The 23,094-nt window shown below is 36.6% G+C and overlaps 1 long non-coding RNA gene across 1 annotated transcript; it reads left to right on the top strand.

Moving 5' to 3' along the window:
• The first annotated feature begins 710 nt into the window (after window positions 1-710).
• Window positions 711-23,060, top strand: LOC125265010. The gene is made up of 3 exons (XR_007184185.1): window positions 711-1,010; window positions 1,300-1,378; window positions 21,387-23,060. It is a non-coding gene; the product is annotated as an uncharacterized LOC125265010 (long non-coding RNA).
• Window positions 23,061-23,094: the final 34 nt, after the last annotated feature.

Genomic DNA, 23,094 nt, shown 5'->3' with positions numbered 1-23,094 from the left:
AGCAAAACCATGCCGTATTTCGCACAAAATAACTCGTCCAACATAACACATTATGCGTCACGTTGGATATCCATTTAATATTGTCGCAAACCGGGGCGAAAGAAGTATTACCGAGCACGAAAGAACACTTAGAAGAAGAGAACTAGTTTATGTAACGGTGCGGCGAATTTATTTCACTTTGCCTAAGGAACGGTTGTAGTGCGCCCCCCATTGCCTAGGGAAAAGCCCCGGATGTAAACTCAGTGAAACTCATGTTGAGTGAAGTTACAATAATGTACATCCAGCGTGGGCCAGAGATATTGTTAGGATAACAGAGAAGAGATTTTCTGTGCAAATATTCAATGAAATAACGGTATTTTTACGGAAGTCTGTATGTTTTATCCATGATAATTTCAGTAAACATATTATATCCTGCTTAGACACATTCAAACACAACGTTCCGCTATAAACATAGAAATGTTTTAACAATTATTTTTTAAAAGCATTTTATTTCTAGTAGTATTACATGTGCTATGTCATATATTTTGGTTATTTCTTATTATTTTGTACCCTGTCTTGTCCAGGTGCTCTTGATATGCAGTGCTATGCATTAAACAATATGTACAATATAATGCATTTCCACGGTACACTTCCTTTCAATCATTGTGCAATATAATAGTTGTTCTTGTGTGGGCTATACTGTGATTTTGTCATGTATGGTGTACTTTTGTATAAAGATATATTGGTGATGTGAATACACACTCATTATTTTTCTTTCTTACTTTATTTGTCAGTAACTGCCAGAAATGTTGTGAGCAATTTTCTAGTGGCGTCAGTCATGAGGAGTGAACGGCAGGGGGCGACAGAGTGCTGTGTTTGCGAGCGATCGATCCTGCTCTCTCAGCACCGTTTTCTTTTCTAGGCCTTTGCCTCCTAAACTGGTCCACACTCTCCGTCATCAGCACCACTGAGTCATCGCAGTTCGCTTTGAATTATCACTCTGCAAAAAAAAAGAAAAAAAAGAACAAGAAGTACGAACCTCAAGATTTTTACATCCATTTGATAATGAAATACAGATCAGAAGAGTGACATCACTGTCGAGACAGGGCGAACATAACATGCTGAAGCAGTTGAAAGTAATGTGATCAGATGAGAGAAGAACATTACATTTTACCAAAGAAAAAATGTTCTGCGGTGGTTTAAAATGTAAACAAAAAGCTGAAAATAATGGGAAAAAAGCTATTGATGTTCTAATGAATGCGATTGTGTCAGTGCTTTCCTAATTACAGAGCTCTGATGTTCCTCTATTCCTTTTCATAGCACTCTTGGCTTGGAGGCAGGATGAGTTGAGGCTGGCTGTGTAGTGATCTTATATAATTCACAAATTTCCAGGAGTAAGGTCAGTGAAAGTAGTTGTTTACTATTCTGGGAAATGCTGTGCATACATACTGATTCATTGCATTAAAGGATTAGTTCACCCAAAAATGAAAAGTCTGTCATTTATTACTTAAACCTCATGCTGTTCCACACCCGTAAGACCTCCGATAATCTTCAGAACATAAATTAAGATATTTTAGTTGAAATCCGATGGCTCCGTGAGGCCTGCATAGCCAGCAATGACATTTCCTCTCTCAAGATCCATTAATGTACTAAAAACATATTTAAATCAGTTCATGTGAGTACAGTGGTTCAATATTAATATTATAAAGCGACGAGAATATTTTTGGTGTGCCAAAAAACAAAACAAAATAACGACTTATTTAGTGATGGCCGATTTCAAAACATTGCTTCATGAAGCATCAGAGCACAAATGAATCAGTGTATTGAATCATGATTCAGATCGCGTGTCAAACCGCCAAACTTTGGCGCTCCGAAACGCTGATTCGACACGCTGATTCATTATGCTCCGATGCTTCATGAAGCAGTGTTTTGAAATCAGCCATCACTAAATAAGTCGTTATTTTGTTTTGTTTTTTGGCACACCAAAAATATTCTCGTCGCTTTATAATATTAATATTGAACCACTGTACTCACATGAACTGATTTAAATATGTTTTTAGTACATTAATGGATCTTGAGAGAGGAAATGTCATTGCTGGCTATGCAGGCCTCACTGAGCCATCGGATTTCAACTAAAATATCTTAATTTATGTTCTGAAGATTATCGGAGGTCTTACGGGTGTGGAACGGCATGAGGGTAAGTAATAAATGACAGAATTTTCATTTTTGGGTGAACTAACCCTTTAACATTACATAGAAATGCATATACAAAGTAGCTCAGAATACACAATGCTTGTTCTTATGAAATGTAGGGAGGGACTTGATTTTGTCTATTGGAAATTGACTGGACCTTGTTTTGCTATTGCTGTGATCTCTTGTGAGTGACAGGTTGTCCCGCCCTCGAGCCAGTAAATACGTCATCAGAGAAGAGATGGCTGTGTCCAAAATCACATACTCTCTTGAGTAGGTTCTTATTTTGAATAAGTACGTACTTTGTGAGCGCTAAAATGTATGTTTTATATAGTATGATTGTGTTTAGTATGAATGAAATTGGGAGGTGCTGCATTCAACATGTTGTCATTATCATGATAATATACCAGCATCAGTTGCGTCACTTCACTGTCATTCACAAATCCTCTCCGTTGCCGCATAGGATAGTAAAGTGTCCATCATATGCACACTTCAGAATCTCAACGGAAGTAGTAGATCATCCAGGTACTCTTTTATGAGTACTGTGAATTCGGACATACTTCTTTTGTCTCATACTGCTTTTTTACTATATAGTAGGGAAGTATGTGATTTCGGATGCAACTGATGTCGTTGCAAGAGGCAAGGGGAATTATTTTGATTAAAGATTGAAAGTGCACGTGAATTAAAAAAAAAACTATCGATGTGAATGGATAAATAATTTATAATAAATACTGCAATATTTCATAAAAAAAAAAGAATTGTCAATTTTGATTTCATGGGTACTCAACCCTTCTATACATTGCACAGCAATACATGAGGGCAGCCATCAGAATCCAGACTCTGCTATCTAACTTTCTTATTTCATCTAACACAATAAAAGATTAGCTGGCAGTCAGTGACTCATCCTCTTCAGCTCTTGTGTCATTGGACCTCATTGAACAGTTTCCTCTCTGATTGGCTGTTGCATCTGTGATCTTTGTGAAAGACACTGATAAAGTCTAAAAATGGATTTTGCACTGCACCTCCAGACTAATCTGAGGTGACTGAACTAATCAAGACTCCATTTATCAGGAAGTCCCATGCTGCCAGAGACGGAGTCAGACATTATTTTTGTCAACATATGTTTGCATAAACTAAAGAGCAAAAGAGGCTCTCAGTGTTAATGAAAGGACACATGATAAGATGCTTAGCATCTTATTCCCAAACATTGTATTTAACACAGTCATTATACAGTTGACTTATGTCAACTCAGACACCCTAACAAAATACTAAAACCCCTTATCAATACAGATCAGTCACAACCAAGACATTATGATTAAACAACAGCTTCTTTCCGATAGCTGTTACGATGTATCTATTTATAATCTGACTATATCTGTATTATGTACTGCACTATAGTATTGGTATTGTGCAGAGTGTTTTGTATCACATTAATAATATATACACTACCATTCAGTTTAGGGTCAGTAAGATTTTTTGAACTAATACTTTTATTCAGCAAGGATGCATTAAATTGATCAAAAGTCACAGTAAATACATTTATAATGTTACAAAAGATTTCTATTTCAAATAAATGTTATTCTATTGAATGTTTCTTGAGCAGCAAATCAGCATACCCAGGTGAAAGAAATTTTGCGCACAAATTTTGTACTTAATATACTAAAAATTCTTCTTTAGTACTTCTTAAGATATTCTTAAGAACATCTAAGTGTAGTCAACTGTGCTATTTTGAGACACCATGAATATGAACTAAAATGTGCTTTTAACATACTATCTCTGTATTAAAAAATGTATTTAGTTACCACTTGTAGTACACTTGAACCCATTTCCATGGCAAACATAAAGAGATTCAGGTGATAATCTTTAGTAACCATAGAAACCAATGAGGATATAATCAGTAACCAAGGAAACCGAAACCAAAAAGATCGGGGCAACAGGAACAAAAGGAATCCGAACAGAATTTCAAAATGAAAGGCAACATAACAGAATCTAACCGTAACAGCTGTAGTACTACCGAAAAATCATGATCCCAAGCTTTATCTCCTATAGTGAAATCTCAGTTGGCCAGACAGTGATTTATCTTTACAAAATTTGTTAAAATATTGGTGTCCGGGACTCCGTGAGCCTGGAGACTGTAGTGTAAACTGTGATTTTTGTAAAAGCTTGGCTTAAAGGTGTGCTATAAAGGAATAGGTCTCATAAATGGCCATTCTCACTTGAAACTGTAGAGGCTTGGAACCAGAAACAGCATCACAACGTAACAAGCAGATACATATTTTCCTCTGAGTAGATTGCAATATTGAGAGAGATATGTGTGGTGTTAATTTGAGTGGCACACAGTAAGCAAAGCTGCATTCAGCTGCTGAGAGTGATGTGATCTGACATATGATATACTATACTATAGCTGAACCACAGCATCACTGCTGTCTTAAACCTCTCATCAGGATTACCACATCCTTCACTCTCAACTCCATTCACTGACCCAAACCCTCTGACCTTACTACACAGAGAGAAAAGGAGAGATAGAATTAGGAAAAGAGATGGTTTCCTTCCATCTTGCCTACCACAGGGCCCTTTTTGCATACTGTATGTTTCTGTCTCTTACATACCCTGTAATCACTGTCTGCCTGTTTGCTTGCTTTGTTTCTCTCTCTCTCTCTTTTCTCATTTTCTTTTTAGAATGCGAAATGAAACTGTAACAGGAAAGTATTTAAAAAAAGAAAAACAAAAATGAATAGTGATGAGCTGCACTGTAAAACAATAAGGAAACAGTCTTTTGGAGTTTAATTCATCTACTTAATTTTTCTAATTAAATGTATTCCTTAAACATAAGATGTAATGCACGTTTTGTACAAAAAGTTTCCTTTATTTATATAGTTTTATATTGGCCATAATTATGTGCATCATCATGTTTTTTTAAAGGTAGGGTAGGCCATTTTCGGAGAAAGCCCCTCCCCCCTTTAGTTTAGAGCAGAGCATATGGCTCTGGTTTAGAGTGTCTCCAAAGCCACACCTCCTTCAAAACACATGAACACCTACAGGAAGCAAACAAAAGTGTCACGAAAGATGGTGTTAAACTCATGTCTCAAAGCACATAACATTACAATAATAATGAACATAAACAACTTAAAAAGAACTGACCTGCTGCAGAACTGACTGCTGCAGATTAATTTCGGCGTTGATAGTGTTGCCATTGAACCGCAAAAATCGCGATTAATCGTAATTAATGTGTGTGTTCTGTGTATAATAATTATGTATATATAAATACACACACATTCATGTATATATTTAAGAAAAATGTTATATTTATATATAAAATATTTATGTTTATATGTAATATAAAATATATATAAGTATATATATTTATAATACATGCATATATTTCTAAACTTTATACCTGTATGTGTGTGTATTTATATATACATAATTATTATACACAGAACACACACATATATATTACGTAAACACAGACTTTTATTTTGCAAACGATTAATCGCGATTAATCGTTGCAGCCCTAGTGTGAACACAGCATAAGCTAATTGTTTTGGTTGAGGAGGAACTGTAAAAGGTGGCTGATGTCTACTCTACATAGCATAAAACGCTGAAATGTCTGCACGAACAGGGTACGCGGAGGTATGAAAATACATACGTTGACAGGCAGGAACAACATCGTATTATTGCATTTGGACCGAATTACACTAAAATAGAAACAGTTCTATAAAAACTGTGTTATGCCAATGCACAAATTGGCCTCCCACAGAACATTTTAAACAGTAGCCGGCAGGAATCTTACCAATGCCACCAATTCCCTAGAGATTTTCCAGTGTGAATTGTGTGAATTTTAGGGCACAATTAAATTACTCATATTTCATCCTTAATGTTTGCAACAGACTTAATGAATATAAATCCCAATAGCTAAAACTCTTTACAAGCTGTATGTTTGAAACTCAAATGGGAAAGGCTGCTGTGAAGTGGTTTTTGGATAGAAATCAGACACACACAAAAAGAAACAGAATATGAAATCATTCTAATTCTTCACATGGAAACTGACACATCTCTTGTGAATGTTTCTGCTAGAACAAATTATATTGCTTCTACACATTCAGTTATCAGTTCTTTCTTTCTGTGTGTTTGGTTTGTGCACTACTTGATTTTTTTCCATTAATGCTTGTATGTTCATAGGTGTCTGTGTGTGTTTGTAATTTGCTTTACAGATGTTATGGCACTATCCCACTGTTTTAGCCTAAAGTGTTTGTATGTTGACCCAACTTAACTTTTTTTATGTATTCTGCATTAGAAGATAAAACAAATTATTACTTTGCTCTATTTCTACTGTTCACAAATAAATCTTCCCAGTCCTTTCGATGTCTGAATAAAATTACCATAATAAGAGCAGTGAGAAAGTCCTGATGACTTGGACAGAGATCCAGGCATCCCTTAGGAATATGCAGACTTAGGGCCAGGGATCCCTCTTGTGGGAGTCATTTCTGACTCATTTTACAGGGGTGACACACTGGATCATTTTGTGGGTTTAACAGGCACACTTTGTGAGTGATGTTCGTCTTGCTATGCTGGGAGTAATCACGCAAACCCTCACACAAATGGCACCGTAGCATATACTGTACTGAAAAGAAGAGGGGAAGTCTGAATCATAACATTGCAGAATAGTCAGGTACATCTGTGTGGTGTGTGTGTGTGTAAAGAGAACTGATAGCTTTATCACTATGCATTTCTCCATCTGTTCCTAAATGTTGCCCAGACTTGTGCTGAGTTCATCTACATTTGTTTGCAGCACACTGACGAAGAAACTAGATCAGACAAGACCAGACTTCAAATAAAAATCTCCAGACCCCACACACCATACGCAGATGAGTTTGTCATAATAGATCAATTGTAGTGCTTCCTCACAGCACATTGCAGTGTTACACATGTAATCGAATGCTTCAGGGAGGATAAATAGCATTGTTAGCTGCTGGACATAATGTGGTCCATTTGGTGTGCAGGGAAAAGAGGTATAAAACTAAGATGTTTCCTTTTTGACCAAAAAGTCAGAAAGCTATTAAGGTTGAAAGAAATTTAGCACTTATGTAGTTTGAATAGGCTATTTAATGTATTTTAATTAGAGATTTGAAGCTTTTATAATAACAGTATGTCGGCTTTGTCATGGCAACAAATTTATTTGTCTCAAGTAACTCTTTCAAAACATTTGTAATTATTGTAATCATTTCCATTATAATCAGTTTGTTTCAGTTCATTTGTGAGTGTGTACATGTTTACAAAGACTCCATATGTTTTTTTTATGCATACGACCATTGATTGAGTTTGTTACTCTGAATCAAGTGTGACCAATTTCTACGGTTTTATGTTACTGAGAGCTTTTGCGCGGGCATTTTTGGAAGAGATTAAAATATGATTTGATAACAGTTAAATTGTGTTATATTTACACCATACTGTAAGTAGCAATGTCCAGTAAAACTAGACAGAAACCTAATTTAAGTTACGGAAATCCAGACACCACTTTCCTCACGCTGAGAATTGAAGGAAAAAAACTGTCACTGAACTAAAAGAGGAATGGAACACAATGCCTTGATTAAAAAGGGAGCCGTAGCTTTATTATTTTAAGGATTATTCTCATGGTTTGGTGGACAGTGTGGTTCGTGAATCACTTAGGAAAATGACAGAGCTCAGAATGAAGTGGACTGTTTCTGGGTCATTGTACAGTACTGCTTTAGTGGGGGTTTTAGCCTCCTCATGGCATCCTCCTTATACAGACCAGCCCCCCAGTCTTCTGCTATTACCAACACACACACACACACACACACACACACACAAACCACATCAGAACCGTGCGGCCTTGTGCTCTGTTCTCCACCCTCAGAAGTGTGCATGGTATTGCTGCTGCTGCACAGGACTGTGGGAGCAGAGAGTAGACACACCCTTCTCTCTTTTTTTCAGACAGGCAGACACACTGACCCCATGGATTGATATAAATATCCCTCTTATTGCTGGCTGCTTCTGGGGTTGCTGCCTAAAGCGTCTCATTTTGGCTTCTGACCGAAATAACCAGTAAACCTCAGAGAATAAAAGACACAGAGAGAGTGCGAGAGAAAGAGAGGGTATGTAAGGTGTGCGTCTGTGACAATGAAGAATTTGGACAGAAGAGGGAATTCACTCCAGCTGAAAGCACAAACACATTAAACTCTGAACATAACACACACTTTTTGTTCATATACTGAGGCTCACACATTTCCAAATAGCTTTATTGTGATTCACAGGGTCCCAATACACATATACAGCTATATGGAAAAGTGAGGTCAACATTTTGGAATAATTAATATGTTTTTGAAACAAGTTTCTAATGCTCACCAAGGCAGCATTTATTAGATTAAAAATAAAGTAAAACAGTAATATTGATGTGAAATATTATTAGAGTTTTAAATAACTATTTTTCTATTTTATATATATTTTAAAATCTAAATTATTCTTGTGATGGCCAAGTATATGTATGCCATTTATATCCTATAATAATTTACAATAATGCATGGAATTTTATGTGTGTGTATATATTTATTAAAAAAGAATATATTGTTATACATTTAAAATGTCCAAATTCATGTGTATTTATTAAACAAAAACTATATTTGTAATACATAAAAATATCTTAATTAAAATATATAAAACATGATTGTTAAATTATTTCAATATGTTTTGTCAGATTTGTCACTTGAAAACTTATAAGGGCAATAAAGTGTTTTTAACATATGATATTTCAGTCCCTGAGGTCTGAAAAATGAGTCACTTATCTCTTTGGTTCAGGGATAAATCCCACCCCCTCCAATGACAAAGTCACATTAGAATATTGCATGTTGTTTATGTGAGAATCATTGAGATCCGCCTCGTTTGGTGAGTTTGTTTATCAAACTGCTCCTTTCTCACAGGCATCATAGGGAAATGTCAGGATCACACGCATCCACACACAAAGGAAAAGGTCACCCCCTCACAGCGCATTCTGTGACATCTAAGTCTGATCTGGCTCTGTCCTGCTGATGATTTTACATTATCATACTGATCACACACAAACCATAACTTAACATAGAACACAGTAGTTAAACTCGCACAATGATATGTGTGCCGACAAAACCACACTGTACAACACCATACATCAACATGACATGGGACAACTGTAAATATAAACACTTTGTAAATCTCACAAATATATGTGGTGACATTTCAGCAAACATGCATTTTCTGTCAAGTCCCCCCATTTTAATCAAAACACAACATAATAAAAAGGACTGTATTCTGTATGTTTTGCTGAATTACACATAACGAGCACATCTACTTTACGTACAAACAAACACATGAACACATGCACCAAATTTTAAATCTGAGACATTATTTAGTATACAGTTGATGATTCCACAGTTTTCTGTGTTCTGTTGATCTTCTTGCTCTGTCTCACTCAGCTGTGGATAAGTGTTCTCACACAGTCACAGTATGCACCGTAGGAGGCAAACAGCTCAGTGTTACTCTAATGCATGCTAAATATGGTTACACTAATTCTACCGCCCTTAATTTAGTACTTACATTTACCTCAATACACACTAAACACAAACTCAGCAGTCATACAATCCATATGAAATATACGTTTTGGTTACAGGTTCATGAGATTGAAAGGATTTAAAGGTGCCCTAGAACTTTTTTTAAAAAGATATAATATAAGTCTAAGGTGTCCCCTGAATGTGTCTGTGAAATTTCAGCTCAAAATACCCCATAGATTTTTTTTAATTCATTTTTTTAACTGCCTATTTTGGGGCATCATTATAAATGAGCCGATTCAGGGCTACTGGCCCTTTAATTCTCGTGCTCCACGCCCACGGAGCTCGCGCTTGCCTTGAACAGTGCATAAACAAAGTTTACACAGCTAATATAACCCTCAAATGGATCTTTACAAAGTGTTCGTCATGCATGTGGCATGCATGCGTCGGATTATGTGAGTATTGTATACTGTTATATTGTTAACATTGATTCTGAATGAGTTTGAGGCTATGCTCCGTGGCTAACAGCTAATGCTACACTGTTGGAGAGATTTATAAAGAATGAAGTTGTGTTTATGCATTATACAGACTGCAAGTGTTTAATAATGAAAATAACGACAGTCTTGTCTCTGTGAATACAGTAAGAAACGATGGTAACTTTAACCACATTTAACAGTACATTAGCAACATGCTAACGAAACATTTAGAAAGACAATTTACAAATATCACTAAAAATATCATGATATCATGGATCATGTCAATTATTATTGCTCCATCTGCCATTTTTCGCTATTGTTCTTGCTTGCTTACCTAGTCTGTTGATTCACCTGTGCAGATCCAGATGTTACTGGCTGCCCTTGTGTAATACCTTTCATAATGTTGGGAACATGGGCTGGCATATGCAAATATTGGGGCGTACACCCCGACTGTTACGTAACAGTCGGTGTTATGTTGAGGTCGTTTAAACAAATGACATTTATATAAGAAGGAGGAAACAGTGGAGTTTGAGACTCACTGTATGTCATTTCCATGTACTGAACTCTTGTTATTTGACTATGCCAAGATAAATTCAATTTTTCATTCGAGGACACCTTTAATTTCATATTGACAATTATCATTTATCATAAGATTTTATCACTTGGCTAAATTGCATTAAATTTCATAGAGCAAAACAAATTCAACTCAGATAAATATTGCTGGGCAAAGAGGACACATTGTATGTAAGATATTTTATGCAGAATGTTTATATAATGTAAAAACATATAATTTTTTTTTTTTTTTTTACACGATGACATTATAACGATTTAGCACATTTACCCCACAGTTTCTCATTACTGTCTGCTATTGACTTTCTCATTATACTTTAATGATGATTCTCATTACGATTCAAAATTTTAGGGTTGCTAAGATTTTATGTTCACCAAGGCTGCATTTATTTGCTCATAAAATACTTTAAAAACAGAATGTTTTAATTTATAAAGCTGAACTTTGTGAAAAAGAGAGATATCAGCAGGATATGGTCTGAACTGAATTGAATAAATGATGTTAGCAGTTTTATCTGGCATCTATGTATGAATGTGATTATGTGCAAATATCTCCAGGCCCCTAACAGAAATCCAAGAAATCTCAGGTCACTGTGCATTACCCTGTGGGAATACATGTTTTGATGCACTGAAATTAAACTGTGTCTAGGTCGCAGCATAATGTTGTTTAAACGTTACAATATTCCAAGGATCTGGCTTAAGGCATGTACAAAGCTGTCTCCATTACTCTTTCTCTATGTCCTTATTCTTATTTATTTATTTTTTTACATATACAACATTGTTTTCTTTTTTCACTCATCTTGTCACAGCACCCCCGATGTGTTGCTTACAAATGTTCACCCCTATATGAAACAACATTTTTAGCAATTTCATATTGTTCTCAGATCATCTGTGATAAGAGTGCTTGTCTAAAACAAGGATTTTTCAGAACAATGTTTTACCCTAAAAAAACCTCCCTGGTGATGACTAACAGACTGACTCACTGTTGTGCACACATTGCAACCCGGCTAAAAGATGCATAAATCAGAGGCAGCAGAACAGAGGAGTATGTTCTTTCCCTCCACAGATTGATAGTCTATTTTTAAACAAGTGATGCAATGTTTAGCCCTACCGATTTCTTGCATAAGAAAATTGGTTCTCAACTGGTTTTGACCAAATGACCCAATATAGTACCAAATGATTTATCGTACAGAAGTTAAGCAAAAACACCCTTAAAATTACACACTGAAATCTATTAAAATGATCATGGACTGTATGGGTAAATAACAAGAAATGTCATTTACCCATATGTCATTATTTAACAATTGCGCTGCTTAATATTTTTTGAAACCATGATAATTTTTTTGGGACTTTCAGGACCCCCGACTAGAATGTCCAACACACCATCTGAATAATCAAAAACTGGAAGAATGTTGTCTAATGTTCTGTATTTTATCTCTGGTAAAACTGAGGAAAAGAAGGACTAAACAGAACAAACAAACAAACAATAACAGCAGATGAAATGAAGAGCTCCACACCGAGGTGGCCAACCGCAGTGCCATCTTGATTTTTTTCACACAGTTACAAATTATGCGTTAATCTCCTAAACACTTGTATGTGATATCTTTTGTGAATCATTTCTCTTTTGCTCTGTCTTCTTTTTCTTTCTCTCTCTGTACATTTTTCCTCTCATTTCATGCTTGAATGTTCATTCATCAGTCCTGCTCTAGCTGTTGTCATAGTATCGCTGGCTCTTCTTACACTGGACTGCTTTGTAAACTACGTAAGTACGATACCAGCTAGCAGCTACGGTCACGACATTGTGAGTCAGGTACGGTCAGCTTGTCACCTGCTTCCAGACGTCATGGAAACACTGATTATTACTGCAGCGTACGTGAAATGAATGCTTGACATGAGCAAAATATTGTCTTCTCCCTCTTAATGTCTTTTTGTTTCCTTTCCTCTGTCAGTATTTTACTCTGTTGCTCTTGTTACGGTGCAGTTGACTGCACTGCAGTTTCTCTGACCCTCTCAGTACAAACAGATCCCATGTTCTTTAATGCGAGCGTGGTTGTCATGGATACAGTAGCTAGATAGCCTGTCATGGATTTTGAACACTGCTCAGAATCACAGAACGGCACCTCAGAGGCAAGATCTTACCAGTGCAGCTATTAACAGCGCACCTGTTAGGTCTCATTAACTTTGACTGAGTCCTGTGTAATGCAACGCTGCTTTTGCCAAAGGATTCAGCCTCCACATAATTACAGACTTTCACTGAATCAAAGCCAGAAAACCTAAAATAATCATAAAATCGTGTTCTTCATATGAAATGTGGGGCAAGATGTCAAAACATCAACGCAGAAATCTATTGAGAGGTATTTTCCTTTCTTACAGGACCTACTATCCTTTTTTACATTTTCAACTTTGTGAAATGTTGCTGTTTGAACATGAAATAGGTCTATATAGCACAAAGTCCACTCCAAAGGGAGTTATTCTCTATATCTGTACTGTTTCTAAACTCCTTGAAACGCCTCGATTGCAGTCTTGAGTTCCCCTTCGAAGTGGAACTTGGACAATGGGTCATGGAGTTGACACCAATGCTTCAGACACCAGTGACGCTGATGGCGTCAAGGGAAAAGGCCTGGTTGAGTAGTGTTAAGTGTGTCTTAAAATTACACTAGTCCGGCAGACCAATCAGAGCTCTTTGCTCTTTTCTGAGGTAGGGGTTTCATAGAGACAGGAACTAAACAGAGTGTTACAGACAGACTGGGAAGAGAGGTGCTGCACCAATGTAAAATATGTGAAAAAATAATAATTAGAATATATATTTTTTAACATTCAAGCATGATAACCTTTGTAAAAGAGCATAATATGGCTATTTTTTTAAAGGAGCCATGAATTGAGAAATCTAATTTTCCTTGATCTTTTGACATATAAGAGATCATTGTACTATAAAAATATCCTGTAAGTTTCAAAACTCAAAACTTCACTGTTAGTCCAAAAACAGCTTTTATTGAAACCAAGCTCAGAAAAATAAAGATTTTTCAATACATATTGATACTGGAATATCTGAAATGCTTCCAATACTCATTTTCCGCAGATCAGATACTTGATGCCAGCTGCGCTTTCTCACTCTCTCATATCTCCGACAAAAGTTGACACACAAACCCGCCTCCTCTCACTTATTTCATTTGCTCCGGATGACACAGGATTGTGCATAATTTTACACATTCCTGCAGATTTTGTGCTCACACCCAAAATGTGCACACATAAAGCCGCCTCCAGTACTAAATTGAATTTTTTTTCTCTGCTTATTGTGCTTAAATAGTCAAATACACACAAAAAAAATATGTCAAAATGCTGGTCTCGGCGAGTATTCACGTAAACTCAGTCAATTATGTTTTAAGTGAACATAAACAGTTGAGAATGAAAACACGTTTAACAGTATAATGGGTCCATGTGTCAGGTCTTAACATGACAGCAGCCTAATATACCTGCTGCCAAATCATGAAATATTATTAAAAATATCTATGTGGAAGTTTTTCCCCATGGTATTGATGTCAAAATTATGGCCAGTGAAAATGCTGAGTGGCTAGTCATTTTGGAAAACCACTTGCCACAGTGGCTGGTGAGCAAAATAGTTAATGTCAAGCCCTGCATGTGTCACTATTGCATTGATATGTACTAAGTATTTATATGTACTAAGTATTTGTAGTGCTGCAGTCAAACTGAATACTTGTGATAGTTGTGATTTGCTGTTTCCTTTTCCTTCAGAATTGATGGGGTTAATGCGCTGGATTTATTGGCTTTTGTTATTGTTTTGATCTAAGCCATTTGCTGTCATCTTGAAAAAAAGCTTCAGTGAGCGACATTTGTAAGACATTACAACAATTTTCATTTTATTTAAATAGAACCCGTTATGCTTTTTCACTTTTTCAACTTTAGTGTGTAATGTTGCTGTTTGAGCATAAAAAAGATCTGCAAGGTTACAAAGCTCAAGGTCCCCTCCAAAGGGAGATATTTAACACTTTTTGAGAACAACAACAAACAGCTTGTTGGGACTACAACGTGCTTCTTCCAGATCTTTCGTCTGACTGACGTGATACAGATTTCGGTAAGCTACTTTATCTTTCAACATATTTTTTTAATTTTCATTCATGTTTATTTCGTTCTGTACAGTAGTAAAGAGGAAAGGATGATCGCATTCACTCACAATCCATGACAAGTGTTCAAGATGAAAACTGTAAAGTGACGCACAGTCTTTGATCAACTTTCTTTCTTTTCATAATATAAATAAATGCATAGCCTATGCCTATTTGCTTATCCTTGGATGAAATCAGAAGCTATTAAATGTCTTAAATATAAAAATTAAAATGACGGGTAATTATTGATTATGATTTTTTTTTACGATCATCTCCCTCAAAATGACGGCGACACGCAAGTCTAACGCAACCTCTAAACCTATATATGTAACACCCCGCCCCCACCGTCACAGCCCTAATGTTTGGACTCACTCATGCCATAGCGCCCTCTAGGGGACGCATCATCTCATTCCCTATTCTCAGGGAACCATGGTTACATGCATAACCTGAGACATTTTTATGTAAAAATCTTTACCTTATAAGTGGACCTCAGAGAACATTAAAATTTTGAAAAATGCAGTTCATGACCCCTTTAAACAAAAACTCAAATTAAATTAATTATTATCCTCATTGGATTTAATCTGACATCTTGTGAAACTTAAACAGGTTGTTCTGATCTAAGCCACACCTGCCCTGGCTGTTGTAGGACATTTCTTCTTTTCTCTTTCAATGACCCTCTCACACCCGACTCACTGAAATATTGAACTACATTGATGGCTATCGGCCCTGCTTGTTTCAACAAGAAAGGCTGGGTTTCACAGGCCTGCTTTGTCAGAGGGCCCGGAGCTGTGATAGGCAGTACAGAAGGATTGTTCTCGGAGGCTGCTCGCTGATTGTGTGTCCTGACCTTCCTGTCTTCAGTACCCAGGCTCAGTTATCTGGTTTCAGTAGGTATATGGAAACTCCTTCACCTGTGGCTATGATGTTACATACAGTAAAGAATTGAGAGATTGAAAGAGGGTTTTACTCTGTTTATCTGAACACAGGGGCATTCAGATTGAATAAGTGTGTTTGTTTTGAGTGTGTGCAAGATTTGCACTTCTGTTATTTGGTGAAAACTTCAAATTTATGTAAAGCTGGGTGTACACTGTGCAAATTTGGCCACGAATGGTTCATCTGAGACAAATTTTAAGAATCCTAAAAGATTCCTATAATCCTAGGCTAAAATCTGTAGCCTTTGGTCGTTAGTTTGACATGTTCACCGACAGCCGATTAATGACTGTTGTGGTCAAATTTTCCCTCTGACGAAATTCTGGCAGTGCCAGAAGATTTGGTGTACAGTCCTGCATTGTAACTTCTTTATGACAACAAACACGTTCCATTTGTCAGGTTTTGTCGGATCAATGTATTACCCCTGTCGGCATCTATTGCCATTGGTTGGCGCTTGTTTTCAGATATTGAACGTGTTCAGTCTGGGTTTGTCAGGTCGTGTAATGTCTTAGAAGTGACTAACTGTAATCTTGTGAATGTCTGTCTGTCGGTGCAGGGGATAATAAGAGAGAGATAATCTATTTCAAACTCTGGAAGGAAATTCACTATTGTCATCTTATTTAACCATATTTAACCTAAAGGGTCATCTTACTCTCTGGCACTGTGATGTCATTTTAGTGGTTTCCCTTATAGAATTGTAATTAGAGCTGGTTTTTATGACACTTTCGAGATTTATTTAAAAGTATATTTAATAGTATTCTATACAGTGAGTATTTCAGCATGACTGAAAAGCTGCTGATCAGAGAGGCGTGTGTGGGGATGAGGATGGGGGGTTGCCAAATGTGTATGGGTTGATGGTGTAAAACTCTGTACAAGTTTTCGTACGCGTTCATGCCGTTTTTAATGCGTCTTGACTGTTGTACTGTTTGACATAAATGACAGCTGAGATCCCAGTGTGACATGAGGATCGGGTTTGTACAATCTGACAAGCAACAATCATAAAGGACTATTATTATTCGCATAGTGTGTACCCGGCTTAAGAGACATACACATATGAACTGAAATTTGAGCAGCAAGTGTCCACTCTCTGATTGACAGATCAAGAGCTTTCTGATTTTTAATACCCTCTTCCTAAAAAATGATAATGGATTAATAAATTGAACTAAAGGATTAGTCCACTTTTAAATACACTTTTCCTGATAAATTTAAATTTTGGCAAAAGTTGAACTATTTTGAACTTTGACCGCGGCGTGCGCACAAGCTGCGCTCCGCTGCGTCTGCGCTTTGGTCGGCGCAGTCCTCGCGCGGCGCAAGCCATTGAAACAAATGGGTTTCATAGCGCAGCACAGCGCATACCGCGTCCTGTGTGAAAGGGCCATAAGTGTTATGAAGAATGCGGAAGCGGAAAGTGCGTTCAAGGCGATATTTTGTTTATAAAGCATAAACGGTTGTATTTTTTTCGAAAATGACAGATCGATTCGCTAGATAAGACCCTTATTACTCATCTGGTATCGTTTAAAGCCCTTGAAGCTGCACTGAAACTGTAATTTTGACCTTCAACCTGTTGGTAGCCATTGAAATCCACTGTAAGGAGAATAATCCTGGAATGTTTTCCTCAAAAACCTTCATTTCTTTTCGACTGACGAAAGAAAGACATGAACATCTTGGATGACATGGGGGTGAGTAAATTTATCAGGAAAAGTGTATTTAAAAGTGAACTAATCCTTTAATAAATTCAGTTAGAATAATACGATTCTACAGGTTGTTGTTAACAATCATCACATGTAATCAGTATCAACAAAAGCCATCTTTGCCTTGCCACGGTGGAACAGAAGTTGTATTTAGGTGTATTTACACAGACTAAGTGAAAAATGCATTTAGACTGCATAACGTTTCAAATACAGAAATATGAAATTATACTTAAAATAGGAAACTAAAACCTCCTGTCTTAATCATTGAATCATTAATTCAACAGATTACTTTAAAATGCTGATTTATTTAGGAACAAATGCCTTTTTATTTTAGGAACAAAAGTCTTTCTAAATGGCTCATTGAATCATTCCCTCAATCGATTTGTTAAAAAATGCTGATTTATTCAGCAACGAAACACCACCATGAGACACATCTGTGAGACAGGAATTTTGCAGGTATTCCCATAGTGCAATAGAGCAACAACAGAAAATATTGTCTAAAATGTAAGTTGCTTATTGTTTATTGAATTGTTGTTTAAAATCATTATTAAATTTGCAAATGTGCTGATATTTGTCAAAAAAATTATATTCATCTTGGTGGCACTTTTGCCCCAGTTTTTTCCAACCCTGGGCAGTTATATATAGACCTATTTATACATATGAATGTTAAGGAATGTTAAGAGTGGTCTTTCTAAATGAGATAATTGGCTTTTATATTGTTTTTGCCCTAAAGCAAATGATTATAATGTAACCTGGTTATTAAATTATTGAATATTATAATATTTACTGTAATATTATATTTTATAATAATATTACTGTAATAAATTGACAATGTATCTTTCTTTGTTCACTATTAATGTCAGATGTATAAACTTAAAGAAAGACATATTTTTCACATTCACTTAAACTTTATTTTTCACAATGCAGATTTTACTTTTAAAAAGCCCTTAGTTTAAAAACCTCTGTATGATTTTGACTTTGATCACTTGTGCTGGGGTTAGTTTTCAAAGATGAGGTTGCTGTGGTGTGCCGGTATAATATTTGTGCATGTTTGTCCACATAACATTCATACTAAAATGCTTTGGAAAACCTAATTTGAGTCCTGTGTGATTTGCTGCTCACCTGACAGGTGATCTTGAATATTCTGTTGTATCTAACAACTGAGTGACAGAGTTCAGGGTGATACAGGTGCAAAGAGAGAGGGAGGGGGGGGTAAAAGGAGTGGTGGCCCTCAATCATAACACACAAAGACATAGAGAGTAATGCTATAATCACATGCCACTCAGAGTGTACACTCTAGTCTGTAATTAAGGAGTGAAGGCTCAACGGTGCTTTTTGGAAAAAGGATGATCATCTCTGCTTCGTTTCTCTCTGCGTTGTGCGTCGCAGTGTCACCCGTGCCCTCTGGATAGCAGTGCGTGTGAGCGTAAATGGCTGTGCGTGATTAGCGAAGAATATGAAGAATGGATGGAGGGGAGATAATGAATAAATAAGATGAAGCTGTGGGACCGGAGAGCAGAGACGCTGATGCCACTGTCAGCTGTATTGTACTCTCAAGCCCTTTCATCAGCACATCCCCTCACAGACCAAACCATAACCTTACTCCTCAGCAACATTAGCCTTAGCAGAGCAGTGAGCATATTAGTCATCTAATTAGTTAATTAAGAGACAAAAAATGTCTGATTGGATTATGCATTGAGTGTTAACCTTTATTTCCTGTCCCTGACATTCACTACTGTCTCCCGGTTGTGCTGCAGACATCATGAAATTTAACTGATTTGAACTAGATCAGCTAAACCAGTACAATGATGCTTGTATTATAAAACAGTCTGCTTCTTTTTTGTTATTACAAGAATATTAATGTTTTTGTTCAAGTATAGTGCTCATAGAAATAATCTCTTGTAGACTATTGTACCCTAAAGCATAGATATTGCTTTCTGACAAAGTGAAAATTAATCTTTTTCATTCGGTTTTTCAACAACTCATTCTGAATTTCTCTTCCTCTTTCTTTTTTCCGTTATTCACAGTTGTAAATATCATACCATTATCACCCTCTGCACTGGAGACGTATGAAAGCAGGATAGAGAAACTCAGTTGAATTGGGTAAATTTTGGGGCCATTATGGACATGAAACGGAATGTCAAAAACAATGACTTTCAAACAGGTTTCCCAAACAGATTTCTCAAACACTCACCTTCTCTGTCATTGGTTGATCAAACAGATTGTCGCTACCCAAACTCAGGTCATTTGTGAGCAGTGCAGTTTTAAAACAAAGTAATGCATTACAAAATTGCAATACTCCATAAAAAAGTAACTAATTGTGTTAATTGTGTAAATGCTTTCTCACATTTAGTCTAGGACTGCAATAACCATCATGTTCACACAGCACACAAAAGTTTTTTTTAAAATTAAAAAATATATACAATTTTAAACTAGTGAAAATAGAAAACAAGTGGAACTCTTAAAGGGTTAGTTCACCCAAAAATGAAAATTCTTCCTTAATTACACACCCTTGTGCTGTTTTACACCCGTAAGACCTTCGTTGATCTTCGAAACACAAATTAAGATATTTTAAATCCGATGACTCAGTGAGGCCTCCATAGGGAACAATGACATTTCCTCTCTCAAGATCCATTAATGTACTAAAAACATATTTAAATCGGTTCATGTGAGTACAGTGGTTCAATATTAATATTATAAAGCGACGAGAATATTTTGGCGCGCCAAAAAAAAACAAAATAACGACTTATTTAGTGATGGCCGATTTCAAAACACTGCTTCAGGAAGATTCAGAGCATAATGAATCAGCGTGTCGAATCATGATTCGGATCGCGTGTCAAACCACCACACTGCTGAAATCACGTGAGTTTGCCGCTCCGAACTGCGGATTCGACACGCTGATTCATTTATGCTCCGAAGCTTCCTGAAGGTGTGTTTTGAAATCGGCCATCACTAAATAATTTGTTATTTAGTTTGTTTTGGCGCACCAAAAATATTCTCGTCACTTTATAATATTAATATTGAACCACTGTACTCACATGAACCGATTTAAATATGTTTTTAGTACCTTTATGGATATTGAGAGAGGAAATGTCATTGCTCCCTATGCAGGCCTCACTGAGCCATCGGATTTCAACAAAAATATCTTAATTTGTGTTCCGAAGATTAACGAAGGTCTTATGGGTGTGGAACGACATGAGGGTGAGGAATTAATGACAGAATTTTCATTTTTGGGTGAACTAACCCTTTAAGGCTAGTTCAAACTGCACGAACAGACACTTTCAAACTACAGCAAACACATTCCATTTGTCAGGTTTTGTCGGATCAATGTATTACCCCTTTCGGCATCTGTCGCCATTGGTCGGCGCTTGTTTTTGGCAATTGAACATGTTCAGTCAGCGTCTGACGGGTCGTGTAATGTCTTAGAAGTGACTAACTGTAATCTTGTGATTGTCTGTCTGTCGGTGCAGTGTATATAAGAGAGAGATCATTTCTTTCAAACTTTGGAAGGAAATTCGCTATTGTCATCTTATTTAACCATATTTAACCTAAAAGGTCATCTTACTCTCTGGCACTGTGATGTCATTTTAGTGGTTTCCCTTATAGAATTGTAATTAGAGCTGGTTTGTATGACACTTTCGAGATTTATTTCAAAGAATATTTATTAGGGTTCTATACAGCAAGTATCCCAGCATGACTGAAAAGTTGCTGATCAGAGAGGCGTGTGTGGGGATGAGGATGGGGGGTTGGAATTTGCAGACCATGTGGAGACACAGGGCAGTAAATAAAGTGAAACCTCATGGTTGCTTTGCTTAATGGTGTTTTTCCAGCATGTCACCTTCCACATACTGTTTATGGGATGTGTGTGTGTGTGTGTGTGTATTTATTGCACAGGGGGAGGACGGAAGCTTCACATGACCATAAAAACCATACGGACAGGAGAGCTGACCAGGTGTGAGGGTTACCACGACAACTACAAAGAGAGAGAGCAGGCTCTCCAGTGTTTACAGGCTGTTTGACGTCAGAGAGATTCTTAATCTGTGGAAATAAGAGGATGCAGTTTAGCTCAAAATATCACTGTTTCACCTGCATCACATGCACGTTTAGAGGACTATCCTATTTTCACAGTGTGGTAGGGTTTTGGTCAGTGATCACATACTGTGGGACTCTTCCACTGAGATTTCTGTGTGAATCATCATGATATAGATTACATTTCTGCTGAATACTTTTCAGAATGACCAAAACAGTATTGATGTGTGTGTTTGGTATGAGATTTTAGTCACACATGGGCCATCTGTTTGCCTCATATCATTTGATGACTCTTTAGTGTCTGTGTTTTATATCGTTACTTTCTAAATTAAATTACTTTTAAACTGTTTATGACTTAGCTGACTGTCACACATTATCCTGGTTACTAACTTGTGTATATGATAATACAGAGTCATAGATTTTTCTTTTGATCACCACCAACCCATAATAATTAGCTAGTAAACCCTTGGACTGCTATGAAAATGACACAGGTACAATCCCAGGTTAGGGAAACCTGTAAATTAGAGACTTGCTGAGAGAACCTTATCACCACTGTATCCCTGAGCTAACCTTAAATTGGTACATGATTTTCACATGTAAAATCAACCATAACAACCATGGGTAATTGAAAATAATCACTGATATCTCCACCTTCACTTGTTTGAAAATTTGATTTTGTAATCATATGTAATGTGTAGAAGGTAGGATGTGAATTGAAAAATGATACCTTTCACTGGATATAGAAATTCCATTATTGAAGAGCAGGTTTCTATAAAACTAGGGCAACTGGAAAGAAAGAGAATGACAGGAGAAAAAGCAAGAAAGACAGCTATTACAGTACCTGAGGTAAAGTTACTGGTGAGAAAGCTCTGCCAATGAGGAAAAGAATTTCTCAGAATTAGGTTTCATCCTTATAAACTCTTGTGTGAACCCAGCACACTTGATCTGAAATGATTTCTCATCACTTGAATTGACTCGTAGCACTCCAGAGCAAATAATCGGAAGGAGGAGAACAAGCAGCCAAATTGGTGAAATGAATCAATGGAATCAATCTATGTAATCAGACACTGAATCATCTTCATCATCTTCCACTCATGTATGTGTCTTATCCCCCTAGTGAATTGATGTATTGCAGTTACATAACTGGAAAGTTATCCAATCAGACAGAGATCATTTGTCATTCAAAATTATGAAAAAATAGGTTTTGTGAAGAATGCACGGAAGAGTATTGGTGCATGGTCAATAATGGTTCTGATTTCATAAACAAACCCTCTGTACTTTATAATCCAGACACTAACAGAGGACATCACGCTGTTTATGGGCCAGCTCCGTTTTAATGCTAGTTCCTAAATTTCATCTAGTTATTTAGTTACAGTTTAGCTCACATTTAAGACTGTTATTGTCAGGACAGTATATTTACTGCAGAGTGAAGAATTTAACAAATAAAACAAGACCTCTGAAGTCATTATGTCTATTTACATGTGTCCTCTTGCATTGTTAAATTCATATTTTTGCTTTCAGAGTGTATCTGAGATCAATTTTAATCTCCACCTTTAAAGAGCCTTGCATGAAT

The sequence above is a fragment of the Megalobrama amblycephala genome, linkage group LG3 (assembly GCF_018812025.1).
Source record: "Megalobrama amblycephala isolate DHTTF-2021 linkage group LG3, ASM1881202v1, whole genome shotgun sequence".
Classification (NCBI taxonomy): domain Eukaryota; kingdom Metazoa; phylum Chordata; class Actinopteri; order Cypriniformes; family Xenocyprididae; genus Megalobrama; species Megalobrama amblycephala.
This window is presented reverse-complemented; position numbering and strand designations above follow the sequence as displayed.